Consider the following 25,364-nt stretch of genomic DNA (forward strand, 5'->3'; position numbering starts at 1 on the left):
AAGCACCAAATAATTTCCTCTGAACCTTAACCTGAACATCAAGTCGAGCGTTGGGGTTATGCTCCCTCGGTTTTACGTAAAACTCCATATCGGCAAATTCAGTTCTACCCTCCACACATTTTGCACCGCTTTTAATCAACGCGCGCCCAGCGACAATCGGCGCGTCCAGCAAAGGCAACTTCAAACGTGACGTTAAAACAATCGCCGTCAACAAATGATAACCGTCGAACGACGATGAAGGGTGCCAATTCAATCCCCGGTCGGGGGACGACTCAGCCCGCCATCGTCACCGTCGTCGACACCTCCCGGCCGTCGCGAAGCGAGCACCACTTTCTGCGAATGAAGTCAACCAGCCCCACCGTAGAAACGAGGCGGCTTTCGTGTCCACAACGAACACGGCCGCGCGTGTGCACGTCGTTCACCCCTCTCCCGCTCCGGCCCCCTCGCCGGCTCGCAACGGCGGCGACCGCCGACGGCGGCGGCCATGCGACGTCCGAGGCCCCCGGACGCAAAGAGGCGGAAACCTCCTCAGGGTTCCACGCGGAGACCTGGGGACACTTGGAGGCATTCAATCAAGATTCTAGGTTTTCGTGACTGCAAGGGAGCCACACCCTTTGGTTCTTTCGGTAAAAGTCATCACGTAGGTATAAAGTCAGGTAGGTATAAAATAAAGTAAATTCAATCACGTGACGTTTCGGGTGCAACACGACAAGCGTCCGTCATCAGGTGGGACAACCACAGCAAGTGACAATTGCTGAAGTGGGCAAAAGGGTTGCCGTGACAAGAGGCTACGTAGGTAAGAGAGGGGGAGGAGCCAGGGAGGAGAGATAGAGAGGGGGGTGTGGGGGGTAGGGGGAGTGGAGTGCTGCTAGAGGGATTAGGAAACTAGCAAGGAAATGCCGGGGGGGGGGGGGGGGGGTGGGGGGAGGAGTGAGCGGGTCAGGGAGTGGGAGGCTGAAGAAACTGGAGATGCGGATATGAAGGCAACACCATAAAGCAGTTAAGGTTTTACCTGGTTAATAACATCCTTCCAATGAATGCTCAATTTGTATCCATCTTCTCGGTTGAAGTTATGTCTATGTTTAGATATCTGGATGGCTTCATGAACAAACCTTTGATAGTGGTTTGCAGAGTACCTTGGTCTTGGAAAAAAAACTAAATCATGAGAGCCCACAGCGTTATAGCAATGGTCAGCCACGGCGGAGGTATTGGTTCTGCCGTGTTTCAGATCTGACTTGTGCTCGCGAACACGGTCCGAGATATGTCCTTTCGTTTCCCCAATGTAACAGCCACCACAGGTGCAACTTAGTTTGAAGACTCCAGGATATTGCATGTCAGGAATGACATCCTTCACCGATGGGATTAGATCACGGATTTTGTGTACTGTACTGAATCGGACCTGGATCTTGTGTTTGTTTAAGATTTTGGAAATATTTTTGGTAACACCTGCTATGTATGGTAACGTCATGGTGTTGATCGGCATCTCAGGGGGTTGTTTCTCCATGGTTGGAGAAACAGCTTTGCGAATAATGTGGTCCGAGTACCCATTCCCTCATCAAAACACTACACCATAGGGCCCACTGTATTTCTGACCAACACCACCTAGCCAGTGAACTGGAACACGTACACCAGGCCCTCAAGATGAATGGGTACTCGCAAAGCTGTTTCTCCAACCGTGTTTCTCCAATCATGTTTCTCCAACCATGGAGCAACAACCCCCTGAGACGCCGATCAAAACCATCACGTTACCATACATAGCAGGCGTTACCAAAAAGTTTTCCAAAATCTTAAATAAACACAAGATCCAGGTCCAATTCAGTACAGTACACAAAATCCGTGATCTAATCCCATCAGTAAAGGATGTCATTCCTGACATGCAATATCCTGGAGTCTACAAACGAAGTTGCACCTGTGGTGGCTGTTACATTGGGGAAACGAAACGACATATCTCAGACCGTGTTCGCGAGCACAAGTCAGATCTGAAACACGGCCGTGGCTGACCATTGCTATAACGCTGTGGGCTCTCATGATTTTGTTTTTTCCGAGACCAAGGTACTCTGCAAACCTTCAGGCTACTATATTCTTAGTTTTTTCGGTAAAGTCACGTTGAAAAAACTAATAATATGAATTACTGCAGTCACGAAAGCTTTAAATCAAAATTTCTTCAGGCTACTATCAAAGGTTTGTTCATGAAGCCGTCCAGATATATAAACTTAGACGTAACTTGAACCGAGAAGATGGATACAAATTGAGCAATCATTGGAAGGATGTTGCCTTCATATCCGCATCTCCAGTTTCTTCAGCCTCCCCCACTCCCAGCCCCGCCCACTCCCCCCCCCCCCCGGCATTTAATTGCTAGTTTCTTAATCCCTCTAGCAGCACTCCACTCCCCCTACCCCACACCCCCCTCTCTCTATCTCTCCTCCCTGGCTCCTCCCCCCCTCTCTTACCTACATAGCCTCTTGTCACGGCAACCCTTTTGCCCACTTCAGCAATTGTCTCTTGCTGTGGTTGTCCCACCTGATGACGGACGCTTGTTGTGTTGCGCCCGAAACATCACGTGATTTAATTTATTTTATTTTATACCTACCTACGTGATGACTTTACCGAAAGAACTTGGAGACATCACGACACCAAACAGCACGGTGCGAAGCCGAGACGCTTGGAGCGAGCCGCACACCTACAACCCCTCCCTCCCTCCCCCCCATGGTGAACTGGCCTCACCCATGTCAGAGTGAACCCCCTCCCTCCCCCCCATGGTGAACTGGCCTCTCCCATGTCAGAGTAAACCCCCTCCCTTACCCAGTGCCCGTCCCTCCTGACCCCCCCCTCCCGGAATGACGATTCCATCTCGGCGTCACGACCTGTCTCAGTCGGTCCATCCACTCACCCACCCTCCCACCCCTCTCCCTGCCCCCTCCTCCCTCGGCCCTCCCTCCTCCCCCCGCTCCACCCCCGCCTCCCTCCCCGATCCTCTCTGCACTTCCCCCGTCGCCCCTCCCCCCCCCGCCTCCCACCACGATCTTCTCTGCGCCTCCCCCCTCGCCCGTCCCCCCACCCCTCCCTCCGCTCCCCCCGCCCCTCCTCTCGCCACCTCCTCTCTCACCCCCCCTCCCCCCGCTCTGCTCCTCCCCCCCCCTCTCCCCCCCCGCCCCGCCATGCCCCCCCCGGCGGCCGTCCACGCCTCCTCCGCCGGGTTGAAGTAAACGTTGACCCCCCGGCTCACGAGCTCCCGTCGCCTCTCGGCGAACCTCTGGTTCATCGCATGCTGCTCCCTCAGGAAGGCGTCGTGCTCCCTCGCCTCCCTCGCCCGCTCCGCCGCATCCCTCTGCCTCGCTCGTTCGCTCCTCTCCCGCCTCGATCCCCGCGGCCCGTGGCTCCGCTGGCGCCCTCCGGGTGCCGGCCCTCCCTGGCCAGCGGCCGCCCCCTGTCGGGGACAATGAGCTGCCTCAGCCTGGCCGAGATGTCGGTGATCCTTCTCGGGTCTCCTCCTCCTCCGCCTCCTCCACCTCCTCCGCCTCCGCCGCCGCCTCGGCCCCTGTCCATGGCCGGCGGTTGTCACCGCTCGGATTCTCGCTCGGCCCTCCTGTGCTGTCACAAGCAGTGGGTCTCTGTGAGTGTGGGTCTCTGTGGGTCTCTGTGAGTGTGGGTCTCGGTGGGTCTCTGTGAGCATGGTTCTCTATGAGGGTGGGTCTCTGTGAGGGTGGGTCTCTGTGGGTCTCTGTGAGTATGGGTCTCTGTGGGTCTCTGTGAGTATGGGTCTCTGTGGGTCTCTGTGAGTGTGGGTCTCTGTGGGTCTCTGTGAGTGTGGGTCTCTGTGGGTCTCTGTGAGTGTGGGTCTCTGTGGGTCTCTGTGAGTGTGTGTCTCTGTGGGTCTCTGTTAGTGTGGGTCTCTGTGGGTCTTTGTGCGTGTGGGTCTCTGTGGGTCTCTGTGAGTGTGGGTCTCTGTGGGTCTCTGTGAGTGTGGGTCTCTGTGGGTCTCTGTGAGTAGGGGTCTCTGTGAGTGTGGTTCTCTGTGAGTATGGGTCTCTGTGGGTCTCTGTGAGTGTGGGTCTCTGTGGGTCTCTGTGAGTATGGGTCTCTGTGCGTGTGGGTCTCTGTGGGTCTCTGTGAGTATGGGTCTCTGTGAGTGTGGGTCTCTGTGAGTATGGGTCTCTGTGGGTCTCTGTGAGTGTGGATCTCTGTGAGTATGGGTCTCTGTGAGCATGGGTCTCTGTGAGTATGGGTCTCTGTGGGTCTCTATGAGTATGGGTCTCTGTGAGTATGGGTCTCTGTGAGTATGGTTCTCTGTGAGTATGGGTCTCTGTGGGTCTCTATGAGTATGGGTCTCTATGAGTGTGGTTCTCTGTGAGTATGGGTCTCTGTGAGTATGGGTCTCTATGAGTATGGGTCTCTATAAGTGTGGGTCTCTGTGAGTATGGGTCTCTGTGAGTGTGGTTTTCTCTGAGTCTCTATGAGTATGGTTCTCTATGAGTATGGGTCTCTGTGAGTATGGGTCTCTGTGAGTATGGGTCTCTGTGGGTCTGTATGAGTATGGGTCTCTGTGAGTATGGGTCTCTGTGAGTATGGGTCTCTGTGGGTCTCTGTGAGTATGGGTCTCTGTGGGTGTGGTTCTCTGTGAGTATGGGTCTCTGTGGGTCTCTATGAGTATGGGTCTCTATGAGTGTGGTTCTCTGTGAGTATGGGTCTCTGTGAGTATGGGTCTCTATGAGTATGGGTCTCTATAAGTGTGGGTCTCTGTGAGTATGGGTCTCTGTGAGTGTGGTTCTCTGTGAGTCTCTATGAGTATAGGTCTCTGTGAGTATGGGTCTCTGTGGGTCTCTATGAGTATGGGTCTCTGTGAGTGTGGTTCTCTGTGAGTATGGGTCTCTGTGAGTGTGGTTCTCTGTGAGTCTCTATGAGTATGGGTCTCTATGAGTATGGGTCTCTGTGAGTATGGGTCTCTGTGAGTATGGGTCTCTGTGGGTCTCTATGAGTATGGGTCTCTGTGAGTGTGGTTCTCTGTGAGTATGGGTCTCTGTGAGTATGGCTCTCTGTGAGTATGGGTCTCTGTGGGTCTCTATGAGTATGGGTCTCTGTGAGTGTGGTTCTCTGTGAGTATGGGTCTCTGTGAGTGTGGTTCTCTGTGAGTCTCTATGAGTATGGGTCTCTATGAGTATGGGTCTCTGTGAGTATGGGTCTCTGTGAGTATGGATCTCTGTGGGTCTCTATGAGTATGGGTCTCTGTGAGTGTGGTTCTCTGTGAGTATGGGTCTCTGTGAGTATGGGTCTCTGTGAATATGGGTCTCTGTGGGTCTCTGTGAGTATGGGTCTCTGTGGGTGTGGTTCTCTATGAGTATGGGTCTCTATAAGTGTGGGTCTCTGTGAGTATGGGTCTCTGTGAGTGTGGTTTTCTCTGAGTCTCTATGAGTATGGTTCTCTATGAGTATGGGTGTCTGTGAGTATGGGTCTCTGTGAGTATGGGTCTCTGTGGGTCTGTATGAGTATGGGTCTCTGTGAGTATGGGTCTCTGTGGGTCTCTGTGAGTATGGGTCTCTGTGGGTGTGGTTCTCTGTGAGTATGGGTCTCTGTGGGTCTCTATGAGTATGGGTCTCTATGAGTGTGGTTCTCTGTGAGTATGGGTCTCTGTGAGTATGGGTCTCTATGAGTATGGGTCTCTATAAGTGTGGGTCTCTGTGAGTATGGGTCTCTGTGAGTGTGGTTCTCTGTGAGTCTCTATGAGTATGGGTCTCTGTGAGTATGGGTCTCTGTGGGTCTCTATGAGTATGGGTCTCTGTGAGTGTGGTTCTCTGTGAATATGGGTCTCTGTGAGTGTGGTTCTCTGTGAGTCTCTATGAGTATGGGTCTCTATGAGTATGGGTCTCTGTGAGTATGGGTCTCTGTGAGTATGGGTCTCTGTGGGTCTCTATGAGTATGGGTCTCTGTGAGTGTGGTTCTCTGTGAGTATGGGTCTCTGTGAGTATGGCTCTCTGTGAGTATGGGTCTCTGTGGGTCTCTATGAGTATGGGTCTCTGTGAGTGTGGTTCTCTGTGAGTATGGGTCTCTGTGAGTGTGGTTCTCTGTGAGTCTCTATGAGTATGGGTCTCTATGAGTATGGGTCTCTGTGAGTATGGGTCTCTGTGAGTATGGATCTCTGTGGGTCTCTATGAGTATGGGTCTCTGTGAGTGTGGTTCTCTGTGAGTATGGGTCTCTGTGAGTATGGGTCTCTGTGAATATGGGTCTCTGTGGGTCTCTGTGAGTATGGGTCTCTGTGGGTGTGGTTCTCTGTGAGTATGGGTCTCTATGGGTCTCACTCAGTGTGGGACCTTACCTGGTCAAATTAAAATGCTTGTGAGGTGATGTGTGATGATGATGGTTGGCTTGGATCACACGGCCTACGCAGAGGGTGGGGGGATGCGTGACATCATCAGGTGACATCACAGATGTGACGTCACCGCTCACTTGCCGTGACTAATATTAATATATACAAAAGTCTATTTTTATACTTGTTGCATTGTGTACAGTCTGGAAGCTACCCAGGTGCCAAATTTCAAGTTTGTTGCATGTTGGAAAGTAAGCTAAACATTTCGAACAGACACACATATTCACAAATTTCCCTTTTATACAACATAAACTGTATATTATGTGTGTATATAAACTGTATATTACGTGTGTATAAACTGTATATTATGTGTGTGTATATAAACTGTATATTATGTGTATATATAAACTGTATATTATGTGTATGTATAAACTGTATATTACGTGTATATAAACTGTATACTAAGTGTATATAAACTGTATATTATGTGTGTATATAAACTGTATATTATGTGTGTATATAAACTGCATATTACGTGTGTATATAAACTGTATATTATGTGTGTATATAAACTGTATATTAAGTGTATATAAACTGTATATTATGTGTATATATAAACTGTATATTATGTGTGTATATAAACTGTATATTATGTGTGTATATAAACTGTATATCACGTGTGTATATAAACTGTATATTGACGATGACGATGATGACGATGCCACGTGTCTATTGATGACGATGACGACGATGCCACGTGTCTACTGATGACGATGATGACGATGCCACGTGTCTACTGGTGACGACGATGATGACGATGCCACGTGTCTACTGATGATGACGATGCCACGTGTCTACTGATGACGACAATGATGACGATGATGACGATGCCACGTGTCTACTGATGACGACGATGATGATGCCACGTGTCTACTGATGACGACGATGATGACGATGCCACGTGTCTACTGATGATGACGATGACGACGATGCCACGTGTCTACTGATGACGACGATGATGACGATGCCACGTGTCTACTGATGACAACGATGATGACGATGCCACGTGTCTACTGATGATGACGATGCCACGTGTCTACTGACGATGATGATGACGATGCCACGTGTCTACTGATGATGATGACGACGATGCCACGTGTCTACTTATGATGACGATGATGACGGTGCCACGTGTCTACTGATGACGACGATGATGACGATGCCACGCGTCTACTGATGACGACGATGATGACGATGCCACGTGTCTACTGATGATGACGATGACGACGATGCCACGTGTCTACTGATGACGATGATGACGATGCCACGTGTCTACTGATGATGACGATGATGACGATGCCATGTGTCAACTGATGACGATGATGACAATGCCACGTGTCTACTGACGATGACGATGATGACGATGCCATGTGTCAACTAATGACGATGATGACGATGTCACATGTCTACTGATGATGACGATGACGACGATGCCACGTGTCTACTGATGACGACGATGCCACGTGTCTACCTGATGACGACGATGATGACGATGCCACGTGTCTACTGATGATGATGATGACGATGCCACGTGTCTACTGACAACGATGATGACGGTGCCACGTGTCTACTGATGACGACGATGATGACGATGCCACGTGTCTACTGATGATGACGATGCCACGTGTCTACTGACGACGATGATGACGATGCCACGTGTCTACTGATGACGACGATGATGACGAACTCCGACGAACGGCGGCAGTCGCCCGACTCGGCACAGGGACTCACCAAACGTGGCGGCAGTCTTAGCGACGCTTTGCACGCGGCAACTTCTTCACGCAAACAGCCACCCCGTCTACAACACGCGGCAGGGGCAACGATCAAGCGGGCAGCAGCAGTCAGTCAGTCTCCCTCTGTGTGTCTCTCTCTCTCTGTCTATCCCTGTGTGTCTCTCTGTGTGTCTCTCTCTGTCTATCCCTGTGTGTCTCTCTGTGTCTCTCTTATTGCGTTATTTTATTTTATCAATTTATTATTTTATTCTCATTCTACGTGGTGACTTTACCGAAAGAACCAAAGAAGATGAATCCTTGCAGTCACGAAAGCTTTAAATCGACAATTTAACCTTAAAAAACCTTCGGCGCAAGCCCTTGAAACTTACCTACAAGCAAGGGGTCCACTGAGCTGATAGCTTCTCTTCTTTTAGGAGCGACCTGTCCACAAATGATCGCCCCTCCAAGCAAGCGGCGTGTTGTCGCGTGGACAACGTCGGCAGCCAAACGCCGTGAATGCGCCGTGGTGATGTTGACTTTAAATGTGGGGCGAAAAAACCGGAGGGCCCGGAGAGAAATCCACGCGACCATGGGGAGAGACGCAAACTCTAAATATACAGCAGCAGCAGCAGGCGTCAGGGTCGGGATCGAACCCACTACCTCCTGTAGACCAGGCGACGTAGTTAACATCTCGTGTGTGACACGTGTCTCAACACACACGCGAGTGAGGACACACACACGGAATACACACACACACACTGGGGAACAAACACACACACATAAAACACACACACACGGAACACACACACGGGACACACACGGAACACACACACGGAACACACACACGGGACACACACGTAACACACACACACGGAACACACACACGGAACACACACACGGGACACACACACGACACACACACACAGAACACACACACGGAACACACACTCGGGACACACACACGTAACACACACACACGGAACACACACACGGAACACACACACACGGAACACACACACGGAACACACACACGGAACACACACACCGAACACACACACACGTAACACACACACGGAACACACACACGGAACACACACAGGGGACACACACACGTAACACACACACACCGAACACACACGTAACACACACACACGGAACACACACACCGAACACACACGTAACACACACACGGAACACACACACACACGGAACACACACACAGGAACACACACACGGAACACACACACGGAACACACACACACGGAACACACACACGTAACACACACACACGGAACACACACACCGAACACACACACACGGAACACACACACGGAACACACACACCGAACACACACACACATAACACACACACACGGAACACACACACAGAACACACACACGTAACACACACACCGAACACACACACGTAACACACACACACGTAACACACACACACGGAACACACACGGAACACACACACGGAACACACACACCGAACACACACACGTAACACACACACACGGAACACACACACGGAACACACACACGGAACACACACACACACGGAACACACACACGGAACACACACACGGAACACACACACACATAACACACACACACGGAACACACACACAGAACACACACACGTAACACACACACCGAACACACACACGTAACACACACACACGTAACACACACACACGGAACACACACGGAACACACACACGGAACACACACACCGAACACACACACGTAACACACACACACGGAACACACACACGGAACACACACACGGAACACACACACACACGGAACACACACAGGGAACACACACACGGAACACACACACGGAACACACACACGGAACACGACTGGGTGAGTGGGTGAGTGTGTGGGTGGGTGAGTGTGTAGGTGAGTATGTGAGCGACTGGGCGAGTGATTGGGTGAGTGAGTGTATGAGTGGTTGGGTGAGTGGGTGGGTGAGTGTGTTTCTGGGTGAGTGTGTGGGTGGGTGAGTGGGTGGGTGAGCATGTGAGTGAGTGAGCGACTGGGTTAGTGGGTAGTGAGTGTGTGGGTGAGTGTGTGAGCAACTGGGTGAGTATGTGAGCGACTGGGTGAGTGAGTGTGTGTGTGAGTGAGCTACTGGGTGAGTGGGTGGGTGTGTGAGTGTGTGAGGTGAGTGTGTGAGCGACTGGGTGAGTGTGTGAGTGAGTGAGCGACTGGGTGAGTATATGGGTGGGTGAGTGTGTGGGTGGGTGAGTGTGTAGGTGAGTATGTGAGAGACTGGGCGAGGGATTGGGTGAGTGAGTGTATGAGTGGTTGGGTGAGTGGGTGGGTGGGTTAGTGTGTGAGTTTCTGGGTGAGTGTGTGGGTGGGTGAGTGGCTGAGTGAGTGGGCGAGTAAGTGAGCGAGTGGGTGGGTGAGTGGGTGAGAGTGTGGGTGGGTGAGTGTGTGAGCAACTGGGTAAGTGAATGTGTGTGGGTGGGTGAGCGTGTGAGTGATTGAGCGAATGGGTGAGTGGGTAGTGAGTGTGTGGATGAGTGTGTGAGCGAGTGTGTGAGCAACTGGGTGAGTATGTGAGCGATTGGGTGAGTGAGTGTGTGTGAGTGAGCGACTGGGTGAGTGGGTGGGTGTGTGAGTAAGTGTGTGAGGTGAGTGTGTGAGCGACTGGGTAAGTGAGTGTGTGTCTGTGAGTGGGTAGGTGAGCGTGTGAGTGAGTGAGCGACTGGGTGAGTGGGTAGTGAGTGTGAGTGCCGGACGGGTAACTCTGTCGTGGACAGTGCTGTGGGGGGAGGTCCAATTTCGATTGGCTCCTCCCCTCATGGCATCTGTGTCCACCACAGGGGCTAAACGGGGGCTCTGGACGGGTGCGAGGGGCTGGTAACCCCTCCACCTTCAATTAATTACCACTAAACCACGAGTTAAACTGAAATATGTAACTAATAAGCTTGTGCCGGAGGCCCCGGGGGCCAGGCGTCTATGACGTCTCCTGGCCAAACCCCAATTGGCGGAGCCAGGAGATTGAATATCTACCCTCGGGGCTCCTCCATAAACAACGAAAAACCACTACGGGTGGCCACGTGGAATGTTCGAACGCTCACTGTGGAGGAGAGGCTGCCACTCCTCTGTCGGGAGCTGGACCGGTACCGCCTGGATCTATGTGACATTCAGGAGGTCCGGTGGACCGGTTCTGGCTCCTGCCACCATGAGGGGTGGACAGTCCTCTACTCGGGGCAGCAGACTGCCAAACAACAGGGTGTGGCTCTTTTGAACAAAAGAATGAAGGGGGCGTGGGAGCATGGCGGTGAGGTGTGGGAAGCTGTAAGCCCCAGGCTACTTTGGGCTCGCCTTCCCATCAACCGGAGGCGAGGAATGGTGGTCGTGGTTACTTATGCCCCCACCGAAGATGAACATCCGTGGAGGGATGCAGGCAAAGCCGATGAGTCAGATGCCTTCTATGACCTCCTGTCACAGGTGCTGGCTAAAGTGGCCCCTCGGGATAGAGTCATCATGTTGGGTGACTTCAATGCCCGAGTTGGTCATGATGCTGGCACCTGGTCTGGAGTGATTGGAGGGCATGGACCAGATCAGCTCAATAACAACGGTAGGAGGCTGCTAGATTTTTGTGCAGCCCATGGGCTTGTAATTACCAACACGCTGTTCCGGCATCGGCGCATTCACACAACATCATGGATGCATGCCGGGTCCAAGCAAGAACATCTGCTGGACTACATAGTGACGGACCAGCGGATGCGAGCCCATGTCCTTGACACCAGGACCTACCGTGGAGCTGATCTGCCCTCTGACCATCGACTAGTCATCTGTAAGATGCGCCTGCCATTCTTCTACTCCGGTGGTGGGTGTACACCCAGGACCCCATTCCAACCTAAAGTGGCCTGATCTCAGTTATCTGATGAAAGTTGCAAGCGAGAATTTAATCATTGCTTGTGGCTGGGATTGGCATCGTCCCCGACTCCTCCTGATGTCGAGGGTAAATGGGCGAGGTTTAGGACTGTGACTCATGCAGCTGCAATGGCTGCTTTGGGCACGTGGTCCAGACCTCCCCAGAGACCCTGGCTGACAGAGGAGGTGTTCAGGATGGTTGAGAAAAAGCGACAGGCCCACTGTCATCGGCTACAGAATCCCACGTCAGAGAATGAGGAGGCTTACCGCAGCCTTCGCTCGGAGGTTCGGAGAGCCGTGAGGCGCTGCAAGGATGGGTAGTGGTCGCGGGTTGCTGAGGAGATGGAGTCTGCCTCAGTGGCCCGTGATCACAAATCTCTATTTAACTCCATCAAAAAAGTAACCTGCAGCACCACACCTATTACCATCAGGAGAAAAAACGGTGATCCAATCTCCGACCCCCAGGAACAGGTTTGCAGATTTGCTGAGCATTTCTGTGAGGTCCTGGGGGAGGGAAAATCCCTCAGCCAGGAAAACATCGTGGCACAAAGTGAGGATGACCCTGCTGAGGCTGCGGTGCCTCAAATATTGGAAGAAGTCACCCCCTGTGAGTGGCTGGCTGAGGTGCCATCTGTTGAGAAAGTACTGAGGGCGATCCGGAGTCTGAGACCAGGAAAGGCAGCGGGCAGAGATGATCTCCCAAGCGAAATGCTGAGGGAGGGTGGCGTTTGTGCACTGACTGCCCTATATGACATCATAATAACAGTCTGGACCACTGGACGGGTTCCGCATGATTGGAAGGATGCCCTGGTGGTCCCCCTTTTTAAGAAGGGGGACCACCGGCGGGCAAGGCTGCAATGGCTGGGTCATGTAGCCCGCATGCCCAGCCACTGCATGCCGAAACAGCTTTTGTTCGGCTGGATCGAGGGGGCTAAACGGGCGCGGCCCCGGCTAGAGAAGAGATGGAGTGATGTGGTACAGGAGGACGTGGAGCTGAGTGGACTTGCCGATGACTGGTACCAGCGGTGTCAAGATCGGCCTCTGTGGAGGAGGCTCGTGAAGGACGCTACTGGGCAGTTGGAGGTAGTCGCCCTCCAACAACAACGGAGGGTGGAGGAATGACGCTCACCACAACGAGCGGAGCGCCGGGTGGCTAAAGCACAGCAGGTTGGCACAGTAGGGGGCACAGGTGGTGCATCAGCCAGTCATCTCAGTCAGTCGACCCATGGCACCTGGGTCTGCCCCGTGACCTGTCAGCGGGCATTCGACACTTCACGTGGCCTCAGGGTGCACATAGCCTGGCACAAGCGTCGTGGTGACGTCACCGCCACTTAGTGGTGAATGGCGGTTGTTGTTGTTGAGGTGAGTGTGTGAGCGACTGGGTGAGTGTGTAAGTGAGTGAGCGACTGGGTGAGTGTGTGGGTGGGTGAGTGTGTGGGTGAGTGGTTGGGTGAGTGGGTGGGTGAGTGTGTGAGTTTCTGGGTGAGTGTGTGGGTGGGTGAATGTGTGAGCGACTGGGTGAGTGATTGGGTGAGTGAGTGGGTGGGTGAGAGAGAGTGAGTGGCTGAGTGAGTGGGCATGTGGGTGAGTGAATGGGTGAGTGGGTAAGTGAGTGGGTGGGTGGGTGGGTGAGTGTGTGAGCGACTCGGTGAGTGAGTGCGTGGGTGGATCAGTGAGTGGATGAGTGAGGAGGGGCACTGCGGGGTGGGGGAGTGTACAGGGGGTGAGGGGTAATGATTATTATACAGGGCGGTACTAAAGTCAGGACAGTTTCTTGGGTTAACTTTAAGTTTATTGTGATTTTGCGAGTTTATATAGGTAGCTCTGCTTAAACGCGTCTCTCTCTCCATCCGTCTCCACTCTCTCTCTTCCTCTCTTCACTGCTGGCCTGTAGGTTTGGGCTGAGCGAGTTCCTGCCGGGGATTTGGCTCTTCAGGAGTTGATTCCCCCCGTGGCTTTGTCGGCACGAGGCGACCGCGCGGAGTGTCAAGGGCTCCACCGGGCCCCAAGCCGCTGCCCCAGCACCACCGTAGCAGCCAAACCACCGGTGCTCGGCATGGCCTCTATGAAGGTCTTGCTGGACCTCATGTTGAGCACGGGGTACAACATTGTCCAGGAGAACGGACAGAGGAAGTTCGGACCGCCACCCGACTGGCAGGGGCCCCCTCCCGCCCGTGGCTGCGAGGTGTTTCTGGTGAGGATCCCGCGCGACCTCTACGAGGACGAGCTGGTGCCCGTGCTGGAGACGGTGGGGAAGCTCTACCAGCTCCGCCTCATGATGGAGCATAGCGGAGAGACCCGCGGCTATGCGTTCGCTACCTACGCGACGCTCGCCCAAGCCACGGATGCCGTCAAGAAACTCAACAAATTCGAGATCCGTCCCGGACGCCGCATTGCAGTCTGCTTCAGCATGGACAATCACCGCCTCTTCATTGGGGGGCTGCCAGAGGACAAGAAGCGAGCGGAGGTGATGATGGCGATGAGCGGTGCCACAGAGGGCGTGGCGGATGTCAAGATGAGCGTCTGTCGCTGGGACAAAACCCTCAACCGAGGCTACGCGTTCATCGAGTACGGGAGCCATCGCGCGGCCGCCATGGCCAGGAAGAAGCTCCTTCGAATCAACTTCCGGCCATGGGGCCGGACCATCAAGGTGGGCTGGGCCATCCCGGAGTGGGACACGGTGGCTGCGGCCGCGGCAACGGAAGACGCGGAGGAGGAGGCGGCGGTGCCAGACCTGCCGGAGCCGGAGTGCACGGCCACCGGCAAAGCCGCACACAGCCTGTTTGAGGGCTGGGGGGCACGTACGTGGCTGTGGTGGGTACCTCTCCACCTGCGGCCTATGCCCATTGCTCTCGAGGCGCTGCCGGAGGCGGCCATGCTGTCGTGGGAGGTGCGGCTGTGGATGCTGTGCCGGACCGCTGGCGTCAGCTACCCAATCTTCGAGCTGCACGCTCACTCGGAGCCCGGGATAGCATGCAATTCTCCAAGCCTCAGATTTTATAACATATTTCGCACAACTTTAATCCTGGTAAATATATTATTTTCTTTAAAAACACGAGCATTATATTTAGTCTATTGCATGGCTAAAGTATTCTAAGTAAAAATATAAATTGTATTAAACCAATATTTGATCATCGCTATGATAAATATATTTCTACCCTACAATATACAAATCTACATTGTGCTAATGTTTCAATTCTACTTTTATTAACTTACAAATATAGTGTCTAGGACACATTTTCAAAGAAATATTTTCATGTACCCAGACAATATTTGCAAGTGCCCACATAAAAAAAACTTGCAGACTGCATACGTAGCTATGACAACAGAATCCTTGAAGAAAAAACGAATTCAGGTGTTTGACATTTCGTTTTATACAGGAGAAAAATATATATATATATTGTGCACATCGCATTCTGATGTCAAAACATTTGATTCTTTATAAAATTGAAAAACCCTTGAACAACTTTGCTGCACACGGAGATGTCCGTGCACCGCCTCGTTTCCACAGCTTCTATCCCGGTGCCATTTGTATTTCATGCACATACCGCTGTTAAGAGTTTGATGTTTTATTGATTTTCAATTTAGGTGTTTTTTTCCTGTAATGTTTTTTTGTTATTTTTTTAGTGGAAATAAAGTCCTGAAAAGTCTCTTCCTCTCTCTCTCTCCACTCTCTCGGCCGAGTCTCTGCCACTTCTGGTTCTGAGTGTCGCATGCTTGGGATCCTTCTTTCCCTCCTCTGTGGATTTAATTTGATATGCTGATTTACACGCCAACATATTTCAGACTTCCCTGTTTTGTTATGGTATTATCCTGATCATTACCAACGTTCCCACGGCCAGGCACTTTCGAGTAACTTATTACCTTTTACCACAGCATCATAATATCATTTTCCTGGATCATCGCCTTCATAGCTTTGATCAATCACCAATGGTTTACTGGTTCGTTTTTGTATTTACTTATGCCACCCTAAACTTGGTTCGAAGCTTTCGTGACTGCAGGAATTAATCTTTGTTTTTTTAGGTAAAGTCACGTATAAATAAGAAATAACAAAACAACATAATTATGTTTTGTTATTTCTTATTTATATGTGACTTTATCGAAAAAAACAAAGATTAATTTATGTCACCCTCTTTCCCCGTGGGACCATGTGGCGTGAAGTTGTGTAGCACATAAACAGAATCTGTTCACATCACGATTTTCCGTATTCGACTGTCAGTTGCCATCCCAGGGGGCAATATGCACATTTGTCGACTCGGCGAATCGACATGATTTCGGGCTCCGTTGGGTCGCCCCTTTTGTGCTTTTGCGCGAGCCGGATTTCAACGCAATTCCCGATCCGTTGTGGTGCCACGGTCTCGGAGCAACTCTGCCGGCGCCTCGACTCCCCCGTGGCCCCCCACACCGAGCACGCACCTGCAGCGCCCGCACATAGCGTCCTGGCGGGAGATTGCCCGTCACGACGGGTTTTCATCCGAAGGGTCTCTGGGATGAAAGTCCCGCGGTTTCCCGGTGCCAGGAGAATGGCTGACCCTCGTAGAGCGAGTCACATTGCGGCGCCCCTGAGTTGGCTTCAAATTGTTTGGGTGCGCGAAGGTTCGCCGGGTCGGCGGCGACGAGTCGCGCGCGACACTCCCCGCCTTCTCGAGCCGCTCGCGGCATCCGTGCGACGCCGGCGAGCGCCGCTACGAGGCGGCGATAGGCAAAGTTCCCTTTCGTCTTCGTCCCTCCGACTCTCACGGCGTCCGCGCGACGCCGTGAGCACGGCCGCGAGGTGCGTGACGGGGCGTGCGAGCATTTGCGGACTTGGGTAGCGGTAGGCCTAGGCTCCGCTCGTAGAATATTCCCTCCGGGCAGTGCGGGGTTTGCGCCACGAATAAAAGTTAGCAGAGAGCATCGGTGTGGTGCGTGTGTGATCCCTGTGCGGAGCGGCTCCGTGGGCGGATGCGCGGCGAGAGCGAGGGCGGAGCCGCGGCCGGAGCTCGCGCGTTGAGATCATCGCCCGTCGGCGTGGACGCGAGTGGGCCGCCGCGTGCTGCGTCAGCGTCAGCCGTAGTGGGCGCGCTGCGTGGACGAACGCGCGTTGAGATAATCGCCCGCAGGTGCGAGACCGTTCGGGCCCCGTGTTAATGACGGCTGCGGTGCGCGCGGATGCTCGTTTGAGGTAATCGCTCGCCGGTGTAGGCGCTAGCGTGCCGCTGTCCGCTGCGTTAGCGATCGCCGCGGTGCGCGCGGGGGTGTGTGGGTTTACTCCGTGCGGCCGTGAGCCAGCAGCACGAGTCTATCCCTCGGAGAGGGCGCTAGCGCGGGGGGCCCGATCGCTCGGTCGGCGGGGGCCCGGCGGGAGCCGACCGACGCGGTGGAGGAGGCGGCGGAAGGGGCGGACGTCGCGCCCCACCTGCCCAGCGAGGGCGGTGGGGTGGACGTCGGCCCCCACATCGCCATGGCCCTGTACACGTTAAAGTATTGAGCACAAACTCAAGGAGCAGGGAAAATGGTAATGTTGCTTGGATTTAATTTTAATATCATTGCAACTGTATAGTTTTGATATGTTTTATTGAAAAACATTCACGTGCATTGGCATGTCCCTCTGTCTCAAACATTAATAATGTATCATCTGCAAATGTCCTTTAGCAATGTAAATGTTTGTTCAACATTGGTATGAAGCTTGAAGAATGACGGAGTCTTATAACTGAAGACACTTCGGATTTTCAATCAAAATTGACAAATAATCCACTCTACCATAAACATGCTACATTCCAGCTAAAGTATAGTAGTATATTGCTGTAAAGTAGTATGGTGTATAGCACAGATATTTTGTACAAACCCAGTGAGATGGGAGTGCTGCTTTGATGCATTACGCTTGGGTCCGATCTCATGGGTTCAATTCAGGCTAACCCCTAAGGGTACAATTTTATTTTTACAGTTTCAATCGGACCAGGTACCTGGGGAGGTTTATTCCAAGTCAACATGGCTTAAAATCTGCCATGCTGAAATAAAATAGCTGGACGTTATTGCTTCTGACGTGAGTGCAGGACTCGCTATCCATGCCAAGGTGCGGAGGCTCATTTGGGCGACCAAAGGAATTCCGAATGCATGTTACAATAACGTTAATTTCAGATGACTGGATTCATTGGTAGAGTGCTCCAACTTGGGCAGAGATTTCTGGCTGGAAAGTGATGTGGTTAAAACGTTTGTCTCGCAGTTTTAAACATTGCAATTTCAAAATACAGTTTGGGCATCAGAGCTCAATAAATTGAGTAATACTCTGTGTGAGGTTAACAGTCATCCAATGGAAAGACTGGGCTACGCCATATAAATGTGGAATTTATATCAGTTGACAGGTCAAACGTACTCTTTGTCCTTTTTGTTCACTTTATTATTATAGGCTAGTGGTGTTTGTGTGTTTTAATCACAGAGATGGGGGGGGGGGGCATTGCACCTCGCTACACCCATCCACTGCTGACGGTAGAGGTTGACAAGTAAACACAAATCCAGTCATGACCAAAAGTGATTGCTGATTTAAAAACCGTCGTCTCGGTTGAATTTGTGTCTGTGTCTGTATATATGGATGGTTTCGTGAACGAATCTTTGTTGGTAGCCAGTCGGCTTGCAAAGTACCATCGTCTTCGAGAAATCAATTTCATGTGAGCCTGTTGTATATGAGCCTTTTCCTCATCAAGACTCTGCACCATAGAGCCCAATGCATATCCGACCAGGAACCCATAACCAGTGAACTCAAGCACGTACACCAAGCTCTTAAGGCTAATGGTTACTCCGACTACACAATCCGCAAAGCTATCACTCCAACCATGAAGAAGGACCCTCTTGAGGAGCCTTTCAAAACCATCACTTTACCCTCATTGCGGGGATCACGAAAAAATATCTCCAAAATCTTGAATAAACACAAGATCCAGGTCCGTTTCAACACATTACATAAAATCCGTGATCTGGTTCCGTCTGTAAAAGATGTGATTCCGGACATACAGTACCCTGGCGTCTACAAACTAAGTTGCCTCTGTGGTAGTAGTTACATTGGAGAAACCAAACGCCATGTCTCGGACCGCATTCGTGAACAGAATGCAGACCTAAAACACGGTAGGACCAACACCTCGGCCGTGGCAGATCACTGTTATAATTCAGTAGGCTCACACGGCATTGACTTCTCCAATACGGAGGTTATCTGCAAGCCATCTGGCTACCATGAGAGATTCGTTCATGAGGCTATCCACATATACAAGCACAGAGACAATTTCAACCGAGAGGAAGAAATTCTGGCTTAGCAATCATTGGAAGGATTTGATAAACCATTTCGGGTCTTAATTGATCGTTCACGCTTACGGTGGCTTTCAGACAGCATACATTAATTTTTAGTCTCCCCCCTCCTCTTTTCAAAACATAGATGGACTCGTCCTTCTAAATAAACTGCCAAATCACTCTCCGTGGCGCTAACGTTTAAAAATAAATCAATAAATACAAACCGCCACTTCTTTCAAATGTTTCTTGCCGTTGGTTTTCACACCTGATGATGACTGCTTGTGTTACAGTCGAAACGTCGTGAGAATTTTATTGTTTTATATATTTATTTTTATTTTATTGTTTCCCTTCAACGTGATTTTACCGAAAGAACCAAGAATATAATTCATTGTTTATTATGTTCGTGTTACATTTTAAACAGAAAATGTTTACGTTTGCGGGACCTCTTTGGCCCAGAATTAAAATGGTGACAGAAAGGGACGTGGCGTGAACACCTACACACACTCAGTGTACACACACACAGAGAAAAGGACGTGGCGTGAACACCTGCCTATAAACAAACAGCAGCAGCAGTGGCTGTGAAGGTGTTGATCTGACTGGTGTCAGAACATCAACAACAACAACCACCACCACCAGGGTGATGGGGGGTGGTGGTGAAGGGTGGTGCGGGGGTGGTGGGGGGTGGTGGAGGACTCCCCGGGTCTGCCAAGTGGTGGCCTGTGTCTGCGTGTGTACACACAGAGAGTGTACACATACAGAGTGTAAACACACAGTGTATACACACAGTGTACACACACACAGTGTACACACACAGTGTGTACACACACAGAGTGTGTAAACACACACGTCGTGAGAATTTTATTGGGTTATTTTATTTTATTAATTTATTATTTTATTCTCATTCTACGTGACTTTACCGAAAGAACCAAAAAAGATGAACACACACAGTGTAAACACAGTGCATACACACAGTGCACACACACAGTATACACACACAGTGTACACACACAGTGTAAACACACAGTGTACACACACAGTGTACACACACACACAGTGCATACACAGTGTACACACACACACTGTAAACAAAGTGTACACACACAGAGTGCACACACAGTGTACACACACACAGTGTACACATACACAGTGTGTATACACACAGTGTATACACACAGTGTACGCACACACAGTGTATACACACAGTGTACACACAGTGTACACACACAGTGTACACACACACAGTGGACACAGTGTACACACACAGAGTGTACACACACACACAGTGTACACACACACAGTGTACACACAATAATGTCCACTTTGTTGTTGTAGCTGAGCCCACGCACCCAAGGGAGGGAGCAATGAAAATGAATCTAAATCAACTTAAACTCCAACCCCGTTCTGTGACGTCACCTCTCAGCATTACTTCATCGGCGTGAAACGCCAGAGGGAGGTGTACCTCGCTAGTGACGTCATGTCACCAAGGTATTCACCCCTCCCCCGCGCTCTTGAACATGACGTCCCCTCCACTTGGGTCACTGCCGATATCGGTCCAGTGCCAATCCTTATTTGGGCAAAGCTACGCCCAGTGACTGGCGGCTCATTAACATAATGTATCCGTTAAAGCCGTTGCGAGTTTATTGCGACGGGTTCAGCACTCACGACGTAACGGAAGGAATATTAACATAATTTATTCATTCTATAATTTATTCAGTTACGGAACCGCTCATTGTGGGAGGAGCGTGTCTCGTACCCCGGATGTGACGTCACCTGCTGCTGCGTGATGTCACGAGGTAACAGGAAGCGATAGCTTCCTGCAATGAAATCCGAGGTGAGAAATTCTCATTGTGGTGGTGGTTTTTGTGGTGGTTGTTGTTGTTGTTTACCAAGGTAGAGCCTCTCTCTCTCTCGTAGGGATGTCAGTTGAGTAGCAGCGAGCATGGGAATCGATGTCCAGGTTGGAACTTTACAACGCGGGGCCTAGCCACGCGGGGCCTTGCCTCCTGCCCTCGCCTGATTGCGTTTACTTTAATTATCTCGCTTAAGTTTAATTTGTCTTCACCCGGCTCGCCACTTTGTAACTTTGTTTTATTGTCAATATTCATGCAGTTTTCATATTTTTTTGTTACCAGGCCAAGCCTGCTTGAGCTGCTATACCGCTCTTGTTATCAGAAGCAACCTGCCCACAATAACAAGGTGAGGCTTTGTCAACATGTGTGAATGTTTTGACTTAAAACTTTGGTGACTCTAGGAATTTATATTCTTGGTTATTTCGGTAAAGTCACGTAGATAGAAAATTAAATGAAAATAAATAAATGAATAATTCCAAATAAAGCAAAAAAACTCACGTCGTTTTGATCGCAACACAAGTGGTGTTTATTTAATGTAATTGTATTATCAATTATTGTTATTTTCTATCTACGTAACTTTACTGAAAGAAACAAGAATACGTGTGTCAATGTCTATCGGTCAAAGACGATAGGCAGAGAGACGCGCAAACTCCAAATATACAGCAGGCGTCAGGGTCGGGATCGAACCCACGACTTCCTGTATACCAGGTGAGGTAGTTAACATCTCACCACGGAGAGAGACACGCAAACTCCAGTTAGCCTCGGCTATTTGCGTTGATCCTCGATTAATTACTTGGTGGAGTGAGGAAGCATTCATGCCAAGCAGATGAAGGTGGCCAGGCGTGATTCTAGACACGCCACCGCCTGTTTACCCAGTGACTGTACAGTTTGTGTTTGCAGTAACGTCTATTAACTCTGTTGAACACGGAGGTTATAGCGTAACAATAGTTTACTTTTGTTTTCCTCTGGAACTCTTTATAATAATGGAAACAGGAGGTGAACACAGCACACACATGCAGCTGAAGTCGGAACTGTTCATCCCAGCATTCAAGGACATCTGAGCCTGGATTCACACCTCTAAGTTGCGATTGAACGTTAATTTATGAATTTCTGCCTAACACAAATAGTATTGTTTTCAACACCCTTTGCTATGTCAGCTGAATTTAGCTCTCATAAATATTCCTTTTGTAGCCAGACAGCTGAATTTGTGTACTCGGAGTTTTGGGTGAACATTCATTTTGAAGATACGAGGGCTTCCAGGCATGTTTATAACCATTTGCCCTCTCATTGTGTGCAATAACAGCCCTGTGATGAATTTGGGACACGTTTTCACTACATCATGAATATATGAATAAGTATAGACGTGTAAGTCACGTGTTACTGTGTATATATGCATTCCTCTGTGCCTCGATGCTGTCATGTAGATGGTGTGGATATTTTTTTCTGTCTGCAGCTGACGCTGGTCTGATGGAGCAAAGGCATTCAGCGCAGCTCGGTACGACAAGTCAACAATGCGACCAGCGTGCATACAGCACGGATCGGACTGGAAATTTGACACGGCACCAGAGAACTCACACGGGAGAGAAACCCTTCAAGTGCAGTGTGTGTAACAAGGCATTTGCACATTCATCTGCTCTTAAAATACACCAGAGAACACACACGGGAGAGAAACCCTTCAAGTGCACTGTGTGTGGGAAGGCGTTTACACAGTCATCTACTCTTGTAGAACACCAGAGAACACATACGGGAGAGAAACCCTTCAAGTGCAATGTGTGTGGGAAGGCATTTGCACGGTCATCTGCTCTTGTAGAACACTAGAGAACACACACGGGAGAGAAACCCTTCAAGTGCACTCTGTGCGGGAAGCCGTTTGCACTTTCATCACATCTTCAAGTACACCAGAGAACACACGGGAGAGAAACCCTTCAAGTGCAGTGTGTGTGGGAAGGCGTTTACACAGTCATCTGCTCTTAAAAAACACCAGAGAACACACACGGCAGAGAAACCCTTCAGGTGCACTCTGTGCGGGAAGGCGTTTGCAATTTCATCACATCTTCAAGTACACCAGAGAACACACACGGGAGAGAAACCCTTCAAGTGCAGTGTGTGTGGGAAGGCATTTACACAGTCATCTGCTCTTAAAAAACACCAGAGAACACACACTGGAGAGAAACCCTTCAACTGCAGTGTGTGTGGGAAGGCGTTTGCAAAGTCATCTGCTCTTGTAGAACACCAGAGAACACACACGGGAGAGAAACCCTTCAAGTGCACTCTGTGCGGAAAGCCGGTTGCACTTTCATCACATCTTCAAGTACACCAGAGAACACACACTGGAGAGAAACCCTTCAAGTGCAGTGTGTGTGGGAAGGTGTTTGCAAAGTCATCTGCTCTTGTAGAACACTAGAGAACACACACGGGAGAGAAACCCTTCAGGTGCACTCTGTGCGTGAAGGCGTTTGCACAGCAACCACATCTTCAAGTACACCAGAGAACACAGAAGCATCAGAAGATCCACAAGGAGTGGAGTCTGAAATCAGCTTGTGAAAGTCCAAGTGCCACAATAAACCCATCCCTCATGAAACAAGAACCGGAAGAAAATCCCAGCTTGGACACTTTTAAAGGTATCGAGGTGAAATTTGAAGAGGTGATGGTGAAGAGGGAAGAAGTGATGGTGAAGAGCGAAGAAGTGAAGGTGAAATGTGAAGTGATGGTGAAGAGCGAAGAAGTGAAGGTGAAATGTGAAGATGAAGATTCAACTCCAAAATGGGACCTTCACATCGATGGAGGCAACGTGAAGCAGGAGGAGAATTCTGACTGTGAGGCAGAGCGAGGCAACTCCGAGCAGTTTGTGGAAGTGGAGGTGTGGGTGGACTTCTTAGACAATACAAAGTCAAATGGAGACCCGGTAGATGTGTAAGCTTGAGACAATGTCGCTACAATAGATGCACCTTTGTCACAGGCCTTTAATGACAAGAATGTGAAGTTGGACACTCAGTTTCTAGGTTCATCCTGCAGAGTAAGAGTGGCCAGTCTTTGTGGACCTGTGGGTTGGGTAGATCTCTAACCAGGAGCGAGAGACAAGCTCCCAAGCATTCACTATGTTATAATATTTGCATTTACACGGTGCTTGCTTAACCGCCTCAGCAACTCGGAGTTTTGTGTCGTACCTCGTCTAAAACACTCGAAGAGCATCCCCAAGTAGCAGCTGCCCCTGTGTGGCACAGGGTGGTGGCCCTGCACCGGCCTGCATGTGGACAAGAGCCTGTCAGTAGGGGGCGATGATTGATGCGTCGTCTCAGTTGTGTAGTTTGTAGGCAATCTTGATTCGAAGCTTTCGTGACTGCAGGAATCCACACTCTTGAGTTCTTTCGGTAAAGTCATCACGTGGGTAGAAACATAACAGACCTCGGCGTTTAGATCACAACACAAGCAATCATCATCAGGTGGGACAACCACAGCAAGGGAAACTGCTGAAGTAGTAGGCGCCTACTCCAGCAGTTTCTTGTTCTTGCTGCTGTGCTTGTCCCACCTGATGACGATTGCTTGTGTTGCCATTGAAACGCCGTGATCTATTATTTGTAGCGTAATGTTTAGAATTTGCTACATTTTGACCCAGACGCCAACATGCAACGGCCTACTCGTTTTGAATGACGCAACAATAGTATGTTGTACATACACTGTTAAGCAGACGGTGCGTATTTGTAAAATAACTTCTTGTTAATACGATGTAACGTGATGCAGTCAATTTCGCTGCAGTAATTCAATGTTAATATGCCCGTCAATATGCCCGTCAATAATTTAGAATGAATACTTGTCTGATTGTGCGCGTACATGTAACATTTTGTCTGAGGATCAAACATTGAATAAGTGATGTTAGGACAGAGTGTGTGTGTGTGTTTTGGAAGTAACCTGTACAGAGAACTCGGGTGAGACCCGTTGTTCTTGTGATACAGGTCAAAGGGTACTTTTGTGTTTCACGAAGCGTCTGCCTCTAGAGCAGTGGTTCTTAACCTTGTTGGAGGTACCGAACCCCACCAGTTTCATATGCGCATTCACCGAACCCCTCTTTAGTGAAAAATAAAATGTGATTTTTTTTCAAATTCAAGACGTAGATATGTTTTTTACTGGTACACAAAATGAGCCGTGCATGAACATTACCTTGTTCAAAGAATAAAACCAACACAATGCATAAACTCACAACAAATTACATACCTGGAAATCAATGTGACTTCTGCTGTTGCCTTTGAGAGATCAGTTCAGATATGCGTGGCTTCACCTTG

The 25,364-nt window shown here is 50.2% G+C and overlaps 1 long non-coding RNA gene and 1 pseudogene across 2 annotated transcripts; one reads left to right on the forward strand and one right to left on the reverse strand.

The window, feature by feature from the left end:
• Positions 1-3,511: 3,511 nt before the first annotated feature.
• Positions 3,512-8,300, reverse strand: LOC142915499 (uncharacterized). Of its 2 annotated transcripts, none has more exons than XR_012935978.1 (3): positions 8,094-8,300; positions 6,312-6,375; positions 3,512-3,591 (listed from the first exon to the last, which is right to left on the reverse strand). It is a non-coding gene; the product is annotated as an uncharacterized LOC142915499 (long non-coding RNA). The 2 variants fall into 2 exon arrangements; XR_012935977.1 differs by having other exon boundaries at positions 3,519-3,586.
• A 12,699-nt stretch (positions 8,301-20,999) lies between these two features.
• On the forward strand, positions 21,000-24,709 carry LOC142915550 (uncharacterized; annotated as a pseudogene).
• The last annotated feature ends 655 nt before the right edge of the window (positions 24,710-25,364 follow it).

This window comes from Petromyzon marinus, unplaced genomic scaffold (genome assembly GCF_048934315.1).
Source record: "Petromyzon marinus isolate PM22_M1 ecotype Great Lakes invasive population unplaced genomic scaffold, UKy_Petmar_22M1.pri1.0 PM_G_Scaffold_32, whole genome shotgun sequence".
NCBI lineage: Eukaryota > Metazoa > Chordata > Hyperoartia > Petromyzontiformes > Petromyzontidae > Petromyzon > Petromyzon marinus.